The sequence below is a fragment of the Rhineura floridana genome, chromosome 9 (assembly GCF_030035675.1).
Source record: "Rhineura floridana isolate rRhiFlo1 chromosome 9, rRhiFlo1.hap2, whole genome shotgun sequence".
NCBI classification, from domain to species: Eukaryota; Metazoa; Chordata; class Lepidosauria; order Squamata; family Rhineuridae; genus Rhineura; species Rhineura floridana.
In genome coordinates, this window is record NC_084488.1 from 105038325 (window position 1) to 105057440 (window position 19116).

Consider the following 19116-nt stretch of genomic DNA (forward strand, 5'->3'; position numbering starts at 1 on the left):
TCTATCCTCTGTTTCTGATAGACCTATCCCTTCATCTCCTGCACTTTTAAAGCCATATTCTAAGCCGGGGTGGAGGGGGGGGAACCAGTGGTCCTTCAGACATTCCCGGATACAATTCGCATGAAACCAAGCCAGCATGTCCAATGGTCATGGGTGATGTGAGCTGTAGTCCCACAACATCTGGAAGGCCAAAGGTTCCCTACCCATTCTAAGCCAAGGTCCATCAGGAAAACTTGTGACAGAGAACCCAATAAATTAATTCTAGATTTTGTGAAGAAGTACCTTACCTTGTTTGCTTTGGCTGAAGTGAACGATTCAAAGGGAATCCTGAGGGGAAAAAGAAAGAAAATATTTCCTAGATAGTTTTGAGGATGTATGGTTGTATCTTGGATGCAAATGGCTTAAGCTGTCATTTGATCTAGCAAAGAGCCCAGAAATGTAACTTAATCACCACTTTTGATTGTTTTCCAATATGCACAGACTCACAAGTAGACCTCCACAAATAACAGATAACTGGTTTCTTTTGTGCACACTTAATGAGATAATAATTTTGAAGCCTCTAATGGGAACTGATAAGCACTTTGCTCTGAAACTGTTAGCCTAATCCTTTGCATTGACTATGTGACACTATTCATTTGCAAAGTCATTGAGGTTTTTGGGGGCTGCTTTTGCTTATCCTTAATAAAAAGTGAGATTCCCTGGGATAATTCAGAATTAAGAGCCAAATTGGTGGGATTAAAGCACCAACATATGTAACAAGACACCTGAACTGGGGGGGGGAATAGACAAAAAGGCCATCTATTCTTCCCTCTTTAGTGACTACTTGTTTGTTTGTTTACGCAGGCTTTGCTCCTCCTCTTCATTCCTTGTCTTCCTGTCTTGTCAGTCAGATAGTGCCTGTGAGTGCAAGTCTCATGGCTCCACAATGGCTGCAATAGCATTTATGATTTTATTTGTTTGTAGTAATAAACCTCAAATTTATTTCTTTCAGCTACATTCAATATACATCCCAATTCCAAAGAGACAGGATCCCAGGAAATGCAGTAATTATCCAACTATTGCCTTAATATCCCATGCAAGCAAAGTAATGCTCAAGATTCTACAACAAAGGCTCTTACCATATATGGAGCAAGAAATGCCAGATGTCTAAACTGGATTTAGAAAGGGAAGAGGTACCAGAGATCATATCACAAACATATGTTGGATAATGGAACGGACCAAGGAATTTCAGAAGAAAATCACTCTGTGCTTTATAGATTACAGCAAAGCCTTTGATTGTGTAGATCACAAAAAACTATGGAATGCTTTAAAAGAAATGTGGGTGCCACAGCATCTGATTGTTCTGATGTGCAACCTATACTCTGGACAAGAGCCTACTGTAAGGACAGCACATGGAGAAACCAATTGTTTCCTAGTCAGAAAGGGTGCGAGACGGGTGTATTTTCTTATCCTACTTGTTTAATCTGTAGAACATATACAGAAAGCGGGATTGGACCAAGATGAAGGAGGTGTGAAAATTGGTGGGAGAAATATCGATAATTTAAGATATGCAGATGATACCATACTACTAGCAGAAACCAGTAACGATTTGAAATGAATGCTGATGAAAGTTAAAGAGGAAAGCACAAAAGCAGGACTACAGCTGAATGTCAAGAAGACTAAAGTAATGACAACAGAAGATTTATGTAACTTTACAGTTGACAATGAGGACATTGAACTTGTCAAGGATTATCAATACCTTGGCACAGTCATTAACCAAAATGGAGACAACAGTCAATAAATCAGAAGAAAGCTAGGGCTGGGGAAGGCTAGGACTGGGATCCTCAAATGCAAAGATGTATCACTGAGCACTAAAGTCAGGATCATTCAGATCATGCTATTCCCAATTTCTATGTATGGATGTGGAAGTTGGACAGTGAAAAAAGTGGATAAGAGAAAAATCAACTCATTTGAAATGTGGTGTTGGAGGATAGTTTTGTGGGTACCATGGACTGCGAAAAAGACAAATAATTGGGTGTTAGAACAAATTAAACCAGAACTATCACTAGAAGCTAAAATGATGAAACTGAGGTTAGCATATTTTAGACACATAATGAGAAGACATGATTCACTGGAAAAGACAATATTGCTGGGAAAAACAGAAAAACAGGAAGGCCAAACAAGAGATGGATTGATTCCATAAAGGAAGCCACAGACCTGAACTTACAAGATCTGAAGAAGGTGGTTTATAACAGATGCTATTGGAGGTTGCTGATTCATGGAGTTGCCATAAGTCAAAATTGGCTTGAAGGCACATAACACACACACACCAGTCTTAAGTAGTTCTTTCTGCACCCTGCTACACTATATATATAAAAATCCAACACAACTTTCATCCTTGTGGCTAATAAAACCCATCAGATAGAAAAAGAGGGTGCGATGCCTGCATCTTTAAGGCAGGAGTGAAGAACCCTTTTCAGCCCAAAGGGCTGCATTCCCCAGGAGCCACGTGCCAGTGGTGGGCAGGGCCAGAGGCAAAAGTCAGTGGAGTAATGGATGGGATTCTTACCTTTGTTTAGCAGGCTACATCCTTTACATGCAAAAACATGAAACAGTTAATCTTTCCAATCATAGAATCATAGAATAGTAGAGTTGGAAGGGGCCTATAAGGCTATCAAGTCCAACCCCCTGCTCAATGCAGGAATCCAAATCAAAGCATTCCCGACAGATGACTGCCCAGCTGCCTTTTGAATGCCTCCAGTGTCGGAGAGCCCACTACCTCTAGGTCATTGGTTCCATTGTCGTATGGCTCTAACAGTTAGGAAGTTTTTCCTGATGTCCAGTCGAAATCTGGCTTCCTGCAACTTGAGCCCATTATTCCGTGTCCTGCACTCTGGGACAATCGAGAAGAGATCCCAGCCCTCCTCTATTTGACATCCTTTCATGTACTTGAAAAGTGCTATCATATCTCCCCTTCAATGGAAACTAAAAGCCAATATAACAGGTTGAGGCAAATTCAACAGCTATCCCAAAGTCATATTTAAACGGAATCATTCACTGTACAAAATGGCCATCAAAATTCCTGATGAATTGAACAGCAATTCAACTCAGCATTAGCAGTTCATTTCAATATGCAACAGCAGAGGTGAACCACTGGACCAAAGGCACAATTAGACCCATCAGGTTCTGCCCATTTAGCCTGCATTTTGGCCAAGCGATGTCCACCTACTCTACACCTGACATCATATATGATGCCAGATGTGGGGTTGGTAAAGATGTGGCTGGGGTGAAAGGGTGTCAGGCCCAGGATGTGACTCAGGAACCAGACCAACGGCTGTAGTTAATTCGTGTTTTATTAGGGTAATGTCCAAACAAAGACTGCGTTTTCTCATGAAGCAATACAGGGATACAGGTCCTGCGGCATTGGGAGAAAGTTGACAGAGCAAGGGACTTCTTCCCGCCTGTTCTTTAAGAAGGGGCCAAACGGGCGCGCAATCTTTCGCTCCTCCTTAACTGCCCCTCAGGTACTGCCCGCCTTCCCCCCCTTCTCTCCTGTCTTTTTAGCTGTCTGCGTGTGCGCGGTGAGGGGGGAAGCATCACCCCCTCCTCTTCTGAAGTTTCCGATTCCAGGATGGGGGATAGGGGAGGGGCTGATGGTAAACTGCCTCCCCGCTTTTCGGCTGTGAGCAGCCCTCCCTCTTTCCCCTCTTGCTCTGAGCCTGAAAGAGGGGGAGGCGTGAGAATGTCCAGGGAGGGCTCAGGCTCCCCGTCGCTAAGCGACCTTATCACTGGCAGTTCCTCTGTTTCGTCTTCGCTCCAAAGGGGGGAAGTTCCTCCCCCTTCCCTCTGCCATCCATCCGAATACTCTTCTCCCAACTCTCCGGGATCCAGCTCCCCGGGATTGGGACCCCAGCTCTGCCTTCCGACAAAGGGGGGAGCTTGTACCCAGTGTTACTCACAGCAAACCCATTGGAATGGATAAACATGACTAACTCATGCCCATTAATTTCAGTGGGTCTACTCTGAGTAGACCTTTATTCAATACAAGCACCAACAATCAGCTGATCAGCAAGATATCAGCAAGATAACAAGATTACAAACTTATTTTAATACAAATACCTGTAATGCTTCCCACCAGCAAAATCAAGAGCGGGGGTGGGTTGTGGGGGGAGGGGCAGGGTACAGGTGGTATGGGTTTTTAAAAACTTTCCCCAGTATCACTATCCTGACTCTCCACCCACCAAACAGCTTTTTAGTGCCAACTATTTGCCCAGGCATTTGTGGGATTCTAACTTAGCTCAGTGTCAGAAGCATAGAGAGCCATCTGCAGTATTAAATGATTGTTTTATGGAATAGTATATTTATGACTGTTAGTTTAATTGTCATACTTTTATCTGCTCCAGCCTGTTTGTGCTGTTTTGTGCTGACGTTTTTATGTTTTGTAACCCGCTCTGAGATCAGTAATGATGAAAAGTGGGCAAGAAATATTTCAAATAAATAACAAAATAATAGGAAATGCTTTCTTCGTGTTGGGTTTCCTGAACATATCACTCTGCAGTGCTGTGCACATGTAGCATAGTGAAATGACAACCAAACCATTTGCCAACTTTTTTGATGATGATGATATTTCCATTTATAGACCGCTCACTATCTGAAAGGTCTCAAAGCGGTTTACAATAGAATACACAAGGTACAATAAAAGCCATATCAATTTACAAAGCAAAATACATGAACAATATATATGTACATAAACACAATATAAAAGTCAAAGTATTATATGCACTATAATATAACAATCAAGATAGCACAATACAACCATTCACCATCTAGTCCATGCAACCACTACCATCATTCACCACCTCAAACATATCAAGCAACCATTCATACATTATGCAGATTATGCAGACACAAGGCTACATAAAGAATACAATGTTCAGATAACCAAGAGATTCATGTAACCATTTAGGATACTGGAAAATCTATGATCCTATGCAGAGGCTCAAGCATGCCCAGCTCTGCACAGAATTGCCCGCAGAGATCTCTTGAGATCTCTTTTTTGTGTGTGTGAGTGTTCTTAGGAATAATAATGTTTCATGAGGAGCTGAAGTGGATTCTTTTTTCAAAAATTAATTCGAAGCATTATGGACGTAGTATGTAGCATTCCTCGGCCCTGGTGTTCTCCAGATGTTTTGCACCACAACTCCCACCAGCCCCAGCCAGCTTTGCATTAGCATAGTACCCATTGTGTACATTAACATTTCGATCCAAAAGGAGAAGGATTTCCAACTATCTGGTGCAGGCTCTTTCAATTTCCTCCTTGGTTCGAGGTAAGCGACAGTAAGGGTGGCATTGTTTAGACAGAATTCACATCCATTTGTGAGGTGCCTGAAATGCTCAATTAAGTCTGGATAAAGCAAAAGGCACTGTACTGGGAGATGTGAACAGCATGTGGAGTATTTACTGTATTCAGGCTGCATGCGGAAAAGGCATGATCGGGGGGGGGGGAATGCACACACACTCCACATCGCATTACTTGCTATTTCTATCCTTGATACAGCTGGGTCTCTAATTGTACAATTAACCACATCTTGCGAGACAGCTGTGTAATCGGAGCGAACTCTGTCATCCTCTGAGGGCAAAGGGGGGCGGGGGGAGGGGGTTAATTTGTTTATTTCTCTCTTTCTTCAGGGGTGGGATTGCAGACTACTAATAAAATACTAACATGTCATTCTAAAACTGCCTGTTGTTTTATGATGGCTGCATCCATACTGCACAGTGGGATTTTTGCATGAAGACTGCAGTATTTAGCCAGTGTGTGCCCTTCCTTTGAGGCAGGTAGTGACCAGGAATAGGGCCTTTTTTGTGGTGGCAACCTGGGTGTGGAAATCCCACCCAAGCGTAGTTCTCCTTGGGTCATCATTGTTATGATTTAGGCTATGTACACTGTGGTGCGTCCTTCCCTGGCTCTCCCAGTCAGGTTCCTACCTGCTCGTGGTTACTGCCTGTCTCTAGGCACCACCAGGGACTCCACCAGTCCGGACCGCACTCTCTTATGGTTTCTCTCCCCGCTCTAGCACAGATCTCAACAGATCCCCCTGCTAGGCAACCACCAGTAACGTCCCAATACTAGTATTCCCAGAGACTCTGAATACTGGTATTGTTATTCTCTTCACCGCTGCCACCATTTGTTACAATTCCCCTTCAGCCTTGGTCATTACCTTACCCTCCCTTCTGGTCTGTGAAACCCCAGCCAAGGATCAGGCCTTTGGTAAACCAAATTAAGTATTTATTACAGATAACAAAGCTAACAAGATTAACAAGATTTCTTCTTAAGGCACATAAGCATATGGTTTTACTCAATACTAATCCGAACTCCACCTCCCTCCTTCTTCACTCTCTCCTGGCAAACAACTCTCTCAAACCCCACCAAGCAATCCACTCTTTCTCTTCTCCCCCCAGATTCCACAATTTACCACCTCACATTCACACAGATTTACCTGTCCTCCTTTCATTTATACTGTCAGCCATTTTAAACATTCAGCCAATCATCAAGCATTCTATTGCCCATTCACTCCCCCTCCTCTTTCACTACTTACCATGTATACTCTAAACAACCAACACTTACCATATATACACTTATAGGAACATCACATTTTCCCCCCCTTAAACAACGGCAGAGTATTATTCCTGTTCCAGGATTTATACGTCGCGTTAACAAATAAAAGTCTCTATGGGGAAAATGTCTTTCTTTGTTCCTCTGTCTGGTCACGTCACTGCAGTCCCAGCCACTTGCCTGGAAAGTCCATTGGCCAGTACATTGTCCTTGCCTTTGATGAACTGGAAGTCCACTTGATAGTCCTGTAGGGCCCAGGACCACCTCTGCAGCATAGTGTTATGGTTTTTCATAGTCTGCAACCATAACAAGGCCCGATGATCCGTAGTCACTGTGAATCTTCGTCCCCACACGTATGGGCGCAACTTGATCAGTCCCCACACGACCGCTAGGCACTCCTTCTGGACCGACAAATAGTTTTTCTCCCTCGGCGTCAGCTTGCGACTCAGGTACGCCACTGGATGTCTAGTGCCTTCTCTCTCCTGTAGCAAGACAACTCCCAGCGCGAGGTCCGACGCATCTGTAGCCACGATGAATGGTTTCTCATAGTCTGGTGCTATTAATATGGGTCCTTGGCACAAGGCTTGCTTCAGCAGATCAAAAGCCTTCTGACATTCATCCGTCCATACCACACGCTCAGAACACTTCTTCTTGGTCAATTCATGCAAGGGGGTTGCTATTTCCCCAAAATTTCTCACAAACTTCCTATAAAAACCAGCCACACCCAGAAATGCCCTTACTTGTTTTTTGGTTAAGGGGATCGGCCACGCTTGTATTGCCTCCACCTTGCTCCATAAGGGGGTGATTTTCCCACTCCCCACCTTATGTCCTAAACAGATTACTTCCTTTAGTCCAAACTGGCATTTCTTAGCTTTTATTGTGAGGCCTGCTTTTCTTAAGGCCTCCAATACTGTTGTCAGGTGTTGGACATGCTCAGGCACCGACTTGCTAAAAATGGCCACGTCATCGATATAGGCCACTGCAAAATCTGACATGCCTCGCAACACAGTATTGATTAGCCTCTGAAATGAACTTGGTGAGTTCCTTAGTCCCATGGGTAAGGTCACAAACTCATATAACCCATCTGGTGTACTGAAGGCAGTTTTGGCTCTGGATTGCTCGTCTAGTTCCATTTGCCAAAATCCTTTACAGAGATCTAGTGTAGAGATAATGGTTGCTGCCCCCAATAACTCTAACACAGCGTCTACCCTAGGCATAGGATACGCATCTGGGACAGTAATTTTATTGATTAGCCGATAATCAATGCAAAACCTTGTCGTTCCATCTTTTTTCGGAACCAGGACAATACTTGAGGCCCAGGGACTGATGGATTCCCTGATCACTCCTAATTCCAGCATATCTTCCACCTCCTTTTTGATCTCATTCAAAACTTTCCCATTCGCACGGTATGGCATAGATCTGATTGGGGCATGATCTCCAGTATCAATGGAATGTATAACTATACTGGTTCGGCCAGGTTTGTTGCTAAAGAGATTCCTATAGGTTTTCAAAACTCTCAGAATCTCTTCTTTTACTTCCTCCTTCACCTCCTCTGACCATTCCACTTGATCTACCCCTCCTTTGTCTTTGCTTTCCTGTACCAAATCTGGAAGTTCAGGCCCACTTCCCTCAGGGAATAAGGTAACTTGCAACACTTTTGCATCCCTGGTATGGTAAGGCTTTAACATATTTACATGAACCACTTTGCTTTTGTTTAATTGGTCTGTGGTGATTACATATGTCACTGTGTCAAGCCTTTCTCTGATGGTATATGGTCCTTCCCAGTTAGCCTGTAATTTGTCATGTTTCCTGGGTATGAACGCCATAACCATATCTCCCACATCATACACACGTTCTCTGGCTGTTCTGTCATACCAGTAACTTTGCTTCTCCTGTGCATGACTCAAATTCTCTTTCACTACTTCCATCATTGATGTTAATTTATTGCGGAATTCCAATACAAAATCTACTACAGAAGTTTTGTACTCTCCCAGAGCTCCTTCCCATGAATTTTTTAGCAGTTCCAAAGGTCCCCTCACTTTTCTAGTAAACATTAGTTCAAAGGGTGAGAAGCCTGTTGACTCCTGAGGGACTTCTCTGTATGCAAATAAGAAGCATCCCAACCGTTCATCCCAGTCTTGTGGGTGATCTTGAACATAGCTTCTTATCATGCCCTTCAAAACTCCATTGAATCTCTCTGTTAGCCCATTAGTGGCAGGATGGTAAGTAGTGGTCTTTAGATGTTTTAGACCACAACATTTCCACATACATTGCATCACTTCTCCCATGAATACACTGCCTTGATCTGTCAGCACTTCATGAGGGAAACCCAGCCTCATAAAGATTTTTAATAAAGCCTCTGCCACTACAGGGGCTTCTACAGATCTCAGTGCTTCTGCATCTGGGTACCTGGTGGCAAAATCCACCACCACCACTAGATATTTCTTGCCATGCCTTGTGGGTTTGGAAAAAGGGCCCACCAAATCTATTCCCACTCTATAAAAGGGTTGTCCAATTATAGGAAGGGGCTTTAAGGGTGCCTTGGTCTTTACTCCACTCTTTCCCACCTTTTGACATATTCCACAAGATAGACAATGTTGTTTTACATCCTTGGAGATATTTGGCCAATAATAATGTGCAGCCAATCTCCTCTTGGTCTTTTTTATTCCCAGATGTCCTGCACATGGGACATCGTGGGCTACCTCTAGCAATCTGGTTCTGTATTTGCTAGGTACTATCAATTGCTTCACTGGTTCACATTCATCCTTTCTTTCAGCAGGCATCCACAGTCTATATAAAATCCCATTCTCACACACAACTTGATTCCTCAGTTTGTCAGTGAAAGGAATCTGTTGGGTCAGCGCTTGTTCCTTTACCTGCTTCAAACTGATATCTTTATGCAGCTCTTCCCTGAATTGCTCTGCTTCTTCCCCAGAGACCACTTGATACAGTTTGTCTTCTTCAGCAGGCCTGCTAGTGGTTGCTATGGTGACCTGAGGCTGGTTAACAGATTCCACCCTGTTTGTTTCAGCCCCCCTTAATATGGCTTCTTTTTCTCTGCCAATTTGCTGTCTGGTCACTACATAGATCTTTCCTTGGGCGCCCATTACATCCCTTCCCAGTATTACTGGTTCTTGTTGCTGGGCATTAATGCCTACTTTATATCGGCCCTCTCGGCCTCTCCAAGTCATTTCCACCAGGGCCACAGGCAAACTTTCTGGTTGACCCCTCACTCCTTGGATAGTCACAGTTTCCTGAGGTAATATTACCTCAGATTTTATTAAATCTGGCCTCAGTAATGTCTGAGCGGCACCAGTATCAAGCAATGCCCAATAATTTGCCCCTTGTACTCTCACTTCCTCTCTCAGACTTGAATCAAGGTCTGTTACTTCTGTCCAGTTTATCTGGCAGAACTGAACCTTTTTCGCTGTTTCTAAAGCCTTGGGCTCTGTTTTCACTGCCCTTGTCTGAGCAGGATTACTAATGGGGTTGGCAACCTCACATTGAAAACGTAGGTGCCCTGGTCTACCACAATTGTAGCATAATTTCTCCTCACTTTTAGGGTACACAGATCCACTCTGGGGTGTCCTGTGCCCTTCAGATTTTAATGGAGGACTCACTCGCTGTGGTACCACATCCCTTCTGCCAGCACTATATGGTCTGGGTTTAAACTCTCTTGATGTTTTCCCCACCCAGCCAGTTCTATTGGAGGCAAAGTGATCCGCCAGCTCTGCGGCCTCCTGCACAGATGTAGGGGAACGGTCTTTGACCAGGAGCCTTATTTCTGGTGGTAACTGATGGTATAATTGATCCAGTATCATGAGGCTTTTCACCTCTTCCACTGACTGAGCTTTGGCACTACTCATCCACTTTCCAAATATATCCATCAACTTTACTCCCAGTTCCACAAAAGACCTCCCTGTCTGTATCTGGCAATTTCTGAAAAGCTTTCTAAAATAATTAGGCCCCAGTCTGAATCTTTTAAACACTGCTTCTTTGAATTCAGCATAGGTGACGGGCTTGTCTGAGGGGAAATATTGGTATACCTCAGCCAATTCCCCTTTAATCAGGTTTGATAAATACTGCATGTATTTATCTTCAGGTAGCCCCCACAACTGAGCTGCTTTTTCAAAGGTGCTGAGGTAAATTTGAGGATCTTGACCAGGCTCATAGACAGCAAAGTCCTTTGGAGTAATTTTTATTTTTGCTCCATCTCTCTCTTTCCTTGTCTCCTCAGAGTGAAATTTCTCTCTATCAAATTTTAACTTTTCTACTTGTAATTCAGCATCCAATGCTCGTTGCTTCTCCCTCTCCTCAAACCCCAATCTCATTCTCTCAATTTCCAACTCCCTCTGTTTTTCCTTCTCTGCACCTTCCATCCTCAATCTCTCAGCTTCCAACTCCCGCTGTTTATCTTTTTCCTCAGCCTCCATCCTCAATCTCTCAGCTTCCAACTCTCTCTGCTTGTCTTTTTCCTCAGCCTCCATCCTCAATCTCTCAGCTTCCAACTCTCTCTGTTTTTCCTTCTCTGCACCTTCCATCCTCAACTTCTCTCTCAAGTACTCTATATAAGCGGGATTGCTTAAATATCCTTCTGGGGTCTCTTCTCTGACAGGTTGTTTTTGCTGGGCAGTTGCAAATCCTATAAGTGCTACCCTCAATTCATCTACCCCTTTACCCTCATGAGGTAAATTGAATGTTATGCACTTCTCCACCAGCTCCTCTCTTTTCACTTTTATGTATTCAGCCATGGTGTTTGAGTTCACTCATTCTTTGCCACACACTCTTTGCCAGTCACTCTCACAAGAAATCTTGTTTTGTTATTTCTGTTTGCCACACAACTATTAGGGATTGTCTAGTATTCGTATCTCACTGCTACAGCCAACACCTGTGACGTAGTCTCCTTTGTCACCACGTGTCTTTGGGACTCTCTTTGGTTCGTATCTGGATTCTCTGTTGTTCGTATCCCACCGCTACTGACACCACATGTGGTGCATCCTTCCCTGGCTCTCCCTGTCAGGTTCCTACCTGCTCATGGCTACTGCCTGTCTCTAGGCACCACCAGGGACTCCACCAGTCCGGACCGCACTCTCTTATGGTTTACCTATCCGCTCTAGCACAGATCTCAACAGATCCCCCTGCTAGGCAACCACCAGTAACGTCCCAATACTAGTATTCCCAGAGACTCTGAATACTGGTATTGTTATTCTCTTCACCGCTGCCACCATTTGTTACAGTTCCCCTTCAGCCTTGGTCATTACCTTACCCTCCCTTCTGGTCTGTGAAACCCCAGCCAAGGATCAGGCCTTTGGTAAACCAAATTAAGTATTTATTACAGATAACAAAGCTAACAAGATTAACAAGATTTCTTCTTAAGGCACATAAGCATATGGTTTTACTGGTCTTTCACTACTTACCATGTATACTCTAAACAACCAGCACTTACCATATATACACTAATATATAGGAACATCACATACACACCATACATTTAAAGCACATTCCCCCATCAAGAATCTTGGGAAATTTAGTTTATCCTTCACAGAGCTATAATTCTTAGCGCCCTTAACAAATTATAGTTCCCAGGATTCTTTGGGGGAAAATGCACTTTAAATGTGCTTTATATGGTGTGTGTGCACCTGCAAATGAGGCCACTGTGTAGAAATATCTTGGGGGGGAAAGTGTGAAGTGGCACAGCCAAGACTCAAGTTGGGAGGCATCACTAGTGATCAGTTCCTGGAAAAGGCAGGTCTGAGCTTGAGAAAGAGAGAAGTGACATCATATTCTGGGAGAGTTCCAGTGAAAAGGGGAAGGGGGGGAGAAGATTAATGTTCCCCCCCCACGAAGAATATGTATAAGCAGAAGCAAAAAAAGAAACTGAAAATATTCAAAGTGAGAGACCAAGAGGATGTGAAGATGTCAGAAGCCATCCTGTTATGACACTATGAGAAAGTACCATGCTTTTGCACAGTTCTCAAACATTCCTGAGAACGTTTCTGGTTTCATACAAACTCAATAGCTGTTAGTGTGTTTGGGTTTAAAATTAAAATATTTTCTATGATGATAGGCTATGTTGATGGCACATCTGGATGAAAAGCAGCCTAAACATCTACATAAACTTTCATTGGGGTTTAGGAATACCTAATAAGTGGCTCAGGGGTTACGTGCCCTGCCACCTTTGCAGCCGTGGGCAAGCTGCATAGTCCCAAACAGCCCAGTTGCCCCCCAGCTGGCAGTTGCAGACCAGGAAGGGGCTGGCTTGTGCAGCTGTGGCAAGCTGAGCAGGCCCTAGCCAACTGGGGAGGACTAGCCTCAGAGGGAGGCAATGGTAAACCCCCTCTGCATACCGCTTACTATAAGCACCCTATTCATAGGGTCACCATAAATCGGGATCGACTTGAAGGCAGTCCACTTCCTTCTTCCAATCACTTTGAACTAGTTCAAATCAGCAGGGCCCAATAAACTGCATCCTGGAGTATTGAACTGGCTGAAGAACTCTCAGAACCACTGTCTATTATATTTGCGAAATTGTGGAAGACTGGTGAAATGCCAGATGACTGGAGGAGAGCTAATGTTGTCCCTGTCTTCAAAAAGGGCAAGAAGGAGGAACCGGGGAACTACAGACCAGTCAGCCTAACATCAATCCCTGGAAAAACTCTGGAGCAGATTATAAAGCAGTCAATCTATAAGCACCTTGAAAGCAATGCAGTGATTACTAGGAGCCAATATAGATTTATGAAGAACAAATCCTGCCAAACTAATCTTATCTCGTTTTTTGATCGGGTAACCTCCCTTGTAGACTGTGGGAATGCAATGGACATATAATATCTCGACTTCAGCAAAGCTTTTCACAACGTGCCCCATGATATTCTGATTAGCAAGCTAGCTAAATGTGGGCTCGATGGAACAACTATCAGGTGGATCCACAGTTGGCTCCAGAATCATATTCAAGGAGTGCTTATCAATGGTTCCTTCTTAAACTGGGTGAAAGTAACGAGTGGGGTACCGCAGGGCTGGGTCCTGGGCCCAGTACTCGTCAACATTTTTATTAACGACTTGGATGAGGAGGTACAGAGCATGATTATCAAATATGCAGATGATACGAAATTGGGCACAGCTAATACTGTGGAAGACAGAAACAAAATTCAAAGGGACTTTGATAGGCTGGAGCTTTGGGGTGAAAACAACAGAATGAAGTTCAACAGGGATAAATGCAAAGCTCTACACTTAGGAAAAAGAAACCAAATGCACAGATATAAGATGGAGGATACTTGGCTCAGCAATACGACATGTGAGAAGGATCTTGGAATTGTCGTTGATCAAAAGCTGAATATGAGCCAACAGTGTGATCTGGCTGCAAAAAAGGCAAATGCTATATTAGGCTGCATTAACAGAAGTATAGTTTCCAAATCATGTGAAGTATTAGTTCCCTTCTATTCAGCACTGGTTAGGCCTCATCTTAAATACTGTGTCCAGTTCTGGTCTCCGCACTTCAAGAAGGATGCAGACAAACTGGAACAGGTTCAGAGGAGGGCAACAAAGATGATCAGGGGACTAGAAACCAAGCCCTATAAGGAGAGACTGAAAGAACTGGGCATGTTTAGCCTGGAGAAGAGATATGATAGCACTCTTCAAGTACATGAAAGGTTGTCACACAGAGGAGGGCCGGGATCTCTTCTCGATCGTCCCAGAGTGCAGGACACGGAATAATGGGTTTAAGTTGCAGGAAGCCAGATTTCAACTGGACATCAGGAAAAACTTCCTGTTAGAGCTATACGACAATGGAACCAATTACCTAGAGAGGTAGTGGGCTTTCCGGCACTGGAGGCATTCAAGAGGCAGCTGGACAGCCATCTGTCGGGAATGCTTTGATTTGGATTCCTGCATTGAGCAGGGGGTTGGACTTGATGGCCTTATAGGCCCCTTCCAATTCTACTATTCTATGATTCTATGTAGAATTTCCCAGTGGATTAGGACCATATCATTTTATCAAACACTTTTTTCAAGTTGCATCATAACAGCAACTATTTTCACCCTTCAAAAAGACTGTACAAGTTCATGACCAAGGTGATCTGGCTCTTTCAAAATCCAGTTCCAATAAAATCTTGATTGCCGCTACTTTGAACACACTTAACCTGTCCCATGTTGTATTCCTCCTGCTGCAGCTACCATACAGCTGGAATTCTTACATGTGTTATACGTGGTCCCTTTCTAACAACAGTGATGCAATGGGCACTTCTCACAATGTAGTTGTGGACTCATAATTTCCCACAATTAGGGATGTCAGAGAATTCCAGTGGAAATGAGAGTAGAAATTACTTATGTTTGCCTATGTCTGGAAAGGAAATTAATCCACTGAATACGATCGGTATTTGCTGTTGTCATTGCTTTAAGTCCACAAACCATATATTATTGATTACATTGCATGCACACACACACACACACACACACACACACACACACACTTATTACGTTGTATTACATTTCCTTTGCATTAAAATGAATGGAATGGAATGATGTAATGACAATATAATTAATTACGTAAATTATGTAAGCTACATAGTTCCACCACACTGGGCTGTGAGACAAATCAAGTAGTTTTTGGCAGAAGACAAACTGCAGCAGAATGAAAACGGTGCTGCATGCGGTGAACACAGGGTGGAATGGAAAATGATACCTTCTTACATCCCTAGCTACAATGCGCTTTTGATCTTTACAGAATTATAACCAAGGATCCTCCATTAATAGTGTGAGCTTGTATTAACATAAGTCGTCTTAAGGCCCTTGTGGTATAAGGCAACAAATAAATAAATAATCCTCCTCCTCCTGCATTAAGCTGTTTCTGCCAAATGACCAACCTAGACCAGCTGACAGTTGTTGATTTTTTTCCAGCTTTGTTCATTGGTTAGAGGATTTTCCAATGCTTCACGTGTTTCCATTCCAGTCTTCAAACTGGTTGGGAATTTTGCAGTGTAATGGCTACTGGCCAGTTGAAGGGAGGACAGATGTGTGCCTATGTGGAAATAATTACAGTTGGAAGAGACTAGCCGTGGGGGGGGGGCGGTGGGCTGGCTGACCTCACAAGGCTTAGCTCTAGAGATCTGCTGTGGGGTAGATTTTTTGCATTGCAGGAATGCCTGCTTTGCCTCCCATACTTCACTTTACTAGTAAATAAGGCAAACATTGCAAAGTGCCTTAAATCTGTCATCCAAAGGAAATCAAGCTTGGGAGCAGTGACCCTAGAACTTCTCAACACTTAGGAGAAATGAGGATCATGCAACAATAAAAACCCTTCCAGACCAAATTTATTTGTGATCCTAACCATCAAGCCACAATGATCCTATTGCAATCTGCCTAGTGTGCCTTCCCTATTCCAACCATTAGTTTACAGCTTCTCAGTTGCTGATCCCCAATTGCTCTCTTGAGCCCTACCAAACACAGCCCAATTGACTAGATATAGCTAGCAGAACCGAGTTATTCCCCATAGTAGCCAAGTCCCACCTATTGTCCAGGCTTCTTGCAACTTAGTATGATAGTTGCATTTGTAAGATTGAGCTGATCCTGCACCCCCCCCATCAAATACAATAAGACTTGCAATATATTTTTAAGAGTTAACTGTATTTATCTTAATAGTGTGAGGTCAGTTTTTCTGGAGATTCAGACATTTAGGCTGTGTAACACACTAGTTGTCAGAGCAAAGCGTTTCCTTTAGCCACACCTGGAGGGGGACCAGGCTGATATGCAAATTAGTTGTGAAATCTCTTTGGAAGCTGATTTTTTTTAAAAAAAAAACGCACCCAAGCTGCTCCCACCAGGTTTTACAGTTAAAAGGGGCGAGGTTTGACTACAGTTGTGTGCCCCCATTTTCAGAAGAGAAAGGTGGAGATGCACTGGAGCCGGCAGAACAGTGAGTGTGATTCTACCCTTACTGTGGAATAGCCATGCTTTGTTCACTCTGTTGAGCAAAACATCCTTCCCCACCCCCATGTTTTCCCTGTAGAACTTCTGCTCAGAAAATACAATTTTCCTGGCTCACAAAATTGAACAGGGGCGTCACTAGGGGGGTGCGGACCGCACCAGGTGACACCATCAGAGGGGGGTGACTCTCAGCTTTAATTTAAAAAAGAAATTAAGTTTCTAGGTGGTCCGGTTCTCGAGATATACATAAAAACGTCAGCCACCCCGTTAAATCTTTTTTTAAACTACTGTATAGCACTTCGTAGATTTAACCCCGCCCGTTCAGGATTGCAGCCAATCAGTGAAGTGTTTGTTTGACCTGTGTCAGTGTCTAGTAAACCTCATTGCAAGGCCAGAAAATGGTGCCCCCCCCCCCGTTTATCTGAAAATCTCATAAATTGGGTAAGTATATATATTTCAGTTTTTTCCCCTCTTGTGTGTAGGAGTCAGATCCTGGGCAGTGTTTTCAAAACCTTCCCAATACTTGCTTTTGTGGGGGTAAAATCATTGCTAATCCCATATCTCCAGAGTAAATCCCATTGAATTCAATAGGATTTACTTTTGAGTAGACATGGTTATGAATGTGCTGAAAATCAATGGGACTTTGGAGTGAATGTAAAAAAGAATTGCGTTTGTGTTGTCTTTCTGTCCCCCCCTCCTCCAGTCCTATTTTAAAGCAAGTAGGCAGGGCTTACTTAGGTATTAGTTTTTATTCTGTAGGAAACGAATACTGATTTTTTTTAAACTAATACTGATTTTTCTGCAATGACCAACTGGTTTGAAAATAAACTATTATATGGGCTGTATGTATTTATACATCTGCAGTGTGTGTGTGTAGTCTTTCCAACAACCCTGTGAGGTAGGGTTGGAAACCAAGGCAGCTCACAACAAGAAATAAAGCCATTTAAAATCCAATAACCATAAAGCAAGAATAAACCGTTGGAAAACAGCCTAAAGAGGCATGATTCTGAATTTTGGGTTGGATGAATGAAGTTTATTTATTTATTATTTGATTTATATCCTGCCCTTCCTCCCAGTAGGAGCCCAGGGCGGCAAACAAAAGCACTAAAAGCACTTTAAAACATCATAAAAACAGACTTTAAAATATATTAAAACGTCTTTGAAAATATTTTTTTAAAGCTTTAAAAAGACATTTTTTAAAAAACAAAGAAAAGGCTTAAAAACATATTAAAAAGCAATTCCAACACAGACTCAGACTTGGATATGGTCTCAACTTAAAAGAACAAGTTGAAAGAACAAGTTCCTTATCGCTTGAGGCTGTAGCTCTCTGCACACTTCCCAGTTTCAGTAAGCCCCACTGAATACATTGGGACTTGCTTCTGAGTAAACAAACATTGGATTGCACTATAAATATATTTAAAGACTGTGTAATTCATAAACATATTTGATAGTCATGTTTATATAAATATTTCTTCATACTGTGTCCCAATAAGTATTTGATTTCACACTATGGTTGTAGATGATTTTTTCCTCTACATTTTAAGTGTGCCGATCTTCCTGGGGGTGGTCATGGTTCTCTGTTTTTTTCATCCTGATGGGAGGATAGGCTGAGAGATGGTGAGTAGCACATTTAAGGTCTTTTCACCTCCCCCCCCCGTTTTTTAATTTGTATTTATTTTATATTTCTCCAATATCTTCCCCTGGCTGTTTTTATGTATTTTAAATATTTTTAGATTAAATAAATAGGAAATCATAATTGTGAACCTCCCTAAAAGCAATTTACCTATCCTTATGTTTTGGCAAAGTGATGGTGTGAAGGCATGCTGGTAGAACAAGATACCATGTTTGAGGCATGTTATAAAGTTTGAGGACTTTGTCACACATAACTTTTTGAGACCTGTAGATTCATGTTGGAAAGAACACATGCACGTATTGAATGGTGGCTTGGGTGCTGTTTTTTCAGTCTACGCAGCATGCGTAGCGAAGGTGATACATCATCTGGCAGCTAGCTTCATAACGTGAGAATGAAAAACATTTGGATCACCATTCACTTGTTTACTTTTCTCACTATTGAGACCACTTCATATATTACTTTTTCATACACAGAAATTTAATCTTTGTATAGAAAAAAGTATTTTGTAAAATGTGAAGGACAGTGGCTGCCCAGTCAGTATAACCACTGTACAAGATCTACTCAGCCACTGTAATTACCTTTTTGTTTTGAGTGCCCTTTTGTCTGGGTCTTGGTTCAGGTGTGTATCCAACTTTGATGTGCTTATGGAAGGGGTGTGCAAGTAGTGCCCCCCCCCCAGTGTGGAGGCTTGGACAAACATTGTGTTATGGAAAACCAAAGTCTGTGTGAAAGTACATATTTGCGAATGCCATCATAATTGTAAGGAGGTGTGTCCACACGCATGAATCCCAGGCACCTAAATGAGGGGAGAGAGCAGCATAGGGACATAAGCAGGTGTCTTATTCCAGGGGTTCCCAAACCTTACTTCTACATAGACCACTTGAAAATTGCTGAGGGTCTGAAAGTATCTGAAAATTTACTATGGGCATATGCAAGATAATTAACTCCCATTAGTAATAAGAGCAAGAATTTG

At 42.8% G+C, this 19116-nt stretch overlaps 1 long non-coding RNA gene across 2 annotated transcripts in view; it reads right to left on the reverse strand.

Annotated features, from left to right (window-relative positions):
- The window catches only part of LOC133363725 (uncharacterized), a 46847-nt gene that overhangs the window by 19911 nt on the left and 7820 nt on the right, over positions 1-19116 (reverse strand). For both annotated transcript variants that reach the window (XR_009757742.1, XR_009757741.1), the window contains exon 3: positions 288-327. This is a non-coding gene — a long non-coding RNA (uncharacterized LOC133363725). The remainder of the gene's footprint in view (positions 1-287; positions 328-19116) is intronic.